The following is a 4,329-nucleotide window of genomic DNA, read 5'->3' as shown; positions in this document are numbered from 1 at the left end:
AAGGAGAGCCACATGCATGATCAGAAGTCAGGAAAACAGACCTTATGATGAGAGGCTGAGAGCCGTGGGACTCTTCAGCCTGGAAAAATGCAGGCTCAGGGGCGATCTGGTGGCCACCTATAAATTTATAAGGGTGTTCACCGGGATCTGGGGGAACGTCTGTTCACCAGAGCGGCCCAAGGGATTACAAGATCAAACAGTCACAAACTCCACCGCGACAGATTCAGGCTGGACATAAGGAAGAACTTCTTTACTCTCTCAGTCCCCAAGGTTTGGAATAGACTGCCGCCGGAGGTGGTTCAAGCACCCACTTTGAATGCCTTCAAGACATGCTTGGATGTTTATCTTGCTGGGATCCTATAATCCTTACTGACTTCCTGCCCCTGGGGCAGGAGGCTGGACTCATTGATCCTTCCAGCCTGAATGTCTATGAAATCTATGAGTGGCTAGGTTGAAGTATTGCAGAGAGAGACCTACAGCAGACCCACCACAGTAGACCATAAGCTGAATGTGAGCCAACAGTATGCAAAAAAGTCAACAATATACTGAATTTTAGTAACAGGAATGTCACTTGCAGATCAAGGGAAGTGATTCTTCTACTCGTTCAGTACTGATGAAGCTTTACCTGGAATACAGAATCCAATTTTGGGCCCCATGCTTCAAGAAGGATATGTATAGGTTGGAAAGAGTCCATCAGAGAGCAACAAAAATAATTGGAGGGAAGAATGACATCAAAGCATATACAAATAGCATGGCTAAACACCAAAAGGGAAAAAGTCTAAGTAATGTACTGTGGAATAAGAAAAGTCACAAGGAAATTTAAGGAAATCTTGTTTCTGTTGGATAGGGCCATGAAGATAAAAATTACCATAAAGAACAATCCAACACCGGGAAGATATGAACTATAGATATTTTCTGTTACTAATTTATATAATTCTCTGATGCTAATAAAGAATAATTAAAGGTTCCTACAATCTTCAAACTTTTGAAATGGAGAAACAAAGAGCCCACACAAGAGATCTAAGCACTCAGAATTATGAGAGGAAGGGCGGGATGGGAATATCACACAAGCCTTTAGAAAGTGGCTCAGCGTGACTTGACTGGAATTGTGCTCATTGAGAGAAGGAGCTGTATTACCTGCTTTTTATATCCTAATTGTGCTTTTGCTTCATTAGAAAAATACTATTTTCAAAAGTTAGAGTTGAAATTAATGAGAATGCTCCCACTAACTTGGTGATGCCAGGAATTCACCTTGGGTTACTAGGTGCAAATTGTGATATCTTCAATATATATGTTGAAATTTGCTGACTTCTATACTTTTTGCTGATTTAAGATTGAATAATTAGGTTTTTCTGGAATTGGTTGTAATCAAGGGACTGATTTTTTTGTAGGTGTGATGGACTTTTGGTTTTATAGTGATATTTCTGTGTTAACTGTTTTCCTGTTATACTATTTTGAGACTCACTTTATCTTATTAGCCTGTGCACAGAGAATGAAGATTTAAGTGTCAGGGCAGCTAGTGCAGGAGAAGATATAGTCCTTTAGCACCACCAGAGACTTGAATGACTTTGCTGACATACCAACAAAAGTGAGAAACCCAACAGCCAAGAGTTCCCCAGAAAAGATAAAGTGTCAATGGGAGAGAAGACTGGAAAAAAGCAGCATGGCAGCTCCTGGCAAGAATATTTGCTCCATGCCAAATAACAAATATGTGTCTTCATCATTTTTAGATGTTGTATAGGACTCAATATTCCATGGTTATGGTCAATAACAGCTTATTTCTATAATGTAAAATTCTAGCAGGGACAGGCACATTTAATTTTTAAGCATGCTGGAGAGCTAACTCTTCCACCAGGAACTCCTTCCAATAGCAGGTATTATCATGACTTAAATGAAAAAAGATTCACCCATTCTTGTTTTGGCAAGAAAAAGAAAGGAAAGAAAACAATTGGAAATTATTCCTTTTCTCTTCCGTCCAAAGGGAGTGATACATGAACGTACAAAGCAGAGGAAATAAGAGGCTCCGTCTTCTCCTCCTTACTCAGCTGAATAGTTCATTCATCTCAGTGCATTTATTTATGTCTATAAAGGCCACTTGTAGTTAAAAAAATGGCTTGTCAGATGGTTCCAAAAGAAAGAAAACTAGTACATAACGAGAATGAAAGAAGCCCACGTTCCCTTTGTAATAGTTAGAATTAGGAGGCAAGGTAGCAGACTAATCAAGTACGCTTTTCACCAGTTTTCATCTTAGAGATAAATTCACACCTCTATTACAGTAACATCAATCTGTCAAATACTCTAGAGACTCTGAATCTTTGACCTGACAGGAGGATTAGGGCAAGGATAATGTGCAAGAATGCTGCTAATGAAGGGCAGGGTCTAGGAGATGGGTTTCTTCACTGATAGAAAACAATGGTCTTATCTTGCTTTTAGCTGACATTAATTTAGAAATCCACATTCAGTCAGGATTCAGTCCTGTTTTTGTTAAAGTGGGCCTTTAATGTTAATTATATAGGAAATCTGTTGCTGTGCACACTCTTTCTTCAAATTTAGGTACACCTAGAGGAGGTAGCTTTTGGCGGTGCACAGTAGAGGGGGCAGAACTTTTTTGGCAGGTCATCACAGGTTGATCACAATGTCAATAAGTCACCCTGATTGGAAAGGGGTCTTTGGGGATTAACTCATCATAAAGGAGCCACATATAGCACTTATGTTTGTTTCTCAAATTGAGCAAAATCCCCAGCTTGTTGGCCATACCATCAAAAGAAGTGATCCCTTTCTAGAGTTTGAAGACTGCCTGGGGGACCATAAGTGACATGTGCCTCCTGAAGTTGGGGGGGAGCACCATGACCACCCACAGGTGGCAACACGGGCATCAGCAGCAAGGGCGGGCTGAGTGGGGACTGTGTGCAGGCAGCCGTAGCAGTGTCAGTGGTGGTAGGGGGGAGGCATGGTCAATTGCTAACTGGAGGGTGGAAGGGGCCCCCCACAGCCAGATACCGAGCCTAGAAATGCCAGCAGCACTTCTCAGACAGGGGGGCACCAGTGCTGTGACTAGCCCCCCTGCCCATTGACTAAACCAAGCCCACTTGCTCTCAGGGTCAGTTAGAGAGTTCCCAGTTGTGGGAACACCAGAATCCTGGCAGGACCCCAAGCTCCTGTACCCACAGAGTGAGCATTTCAAGTGCCCACTTCAAGTTCTTGGGAGGCTCCTTGCTAGGCACCCCCACAGTACAGCAGCAGGTCCTGCTGTCCATTCAGAGCACAGCCAAGGACTTGATCTCAGATGTTCTGGGTTAGGGACCACAATGTAGACCCAGAAGGTGATAGGCAAGATAGGACAAGAGAGCACATGAGAGATGGCCATGGGAGGCAGTGAAGGAACACGGAGAGATGCTATAGACCCTGGTACCTGCCCCTGAGTACTGGGCATGCACTGCAGACTTTTGGCACAGAGAATAGTGGTACCAGCATGAGGAAAGACCGCAGCTCTGTAGGGGATACATCCTGATGCTGTGAGATACCTACACTTGGGCTGCCAAGGTACAGGAAAAAGAGCTCAAGCTGGCTATACAAAGACTGAGAAGAGGCCAGAGCCATTTCAGACACCACACGCCTGCCTGAGTCAACCTTCTCCCAACCCCAACACACACAGTTCTGGTATTTGCCTTGTGAATGTAGGCCTTCCAAGTGGTATCAGGACAGCCCTAGCAAGGGTCTGAAGCTTGAAGGAGATCAAGGGAGGGAATGCAGCAGACCACTGTGGGCTTAACTGCTCAACAGTTAGGTGGTAGGAAGCTGGCTGTGGGGTAGGACCCAGAGAGTTCTAATGAATGGACGTGTGTCATCCTGGTGAGAAGTGGCTAGTGGTGTCCCTCAGGGTTTGTGCTTGGTCCAGTGCTTTTCAACATTTTTATAAGTAATTTGGATGTAGGGGTGAAGAGCTCACTGGCCAAGTTCACAGATGAGACCAAATTATAGAGGAGCTTCTTCACAGTCAGTGTGTCCAGAGATGGTGCAATAAACTCCCTCCAGAGGTGGTGCAATCACTTACTCTGGAAATATTCAAGAGAAGACTGTGTGGTCACCTCGCTGGGGTCACCTGACCCCAGTTGTCTTTCCTGCCTAGTGCAGGGGGACTGGATCCAATGATCTTGCAAGGTCTCTTCCAGCCCCTTACAGTCTATGATTCCCATTGATGATCACTGGGACAAAGGCTGGAAACAAAGCCCTGGAGTTCTAGCTTCTCCACCTGCCATGCTGGGGACCCATGGGGGAGCAGGTCCCTGCCACAGTGTTGCATAAATTGCTGATTTTATCCCCTGGAGG

The sequence above is a fragment of the Gavialis gangeticus genome, unplaced genomic scaffold, assembly GCF_001723915.1.
Source record: "Gavialis gangeticus isolate Ggan-Ray unplaced genomic scaffold, GavGan_comp1, whole genome shotgun sequence".
Classification (NCBI taxonomy): Eukaryota; Metazoa; Chordata; order Crocodylia; family Gavialidae; genus Gavialis; species Gavialis gangeticus.
This window is presented reverse-complemented; position numbering follows the sequence as displayed.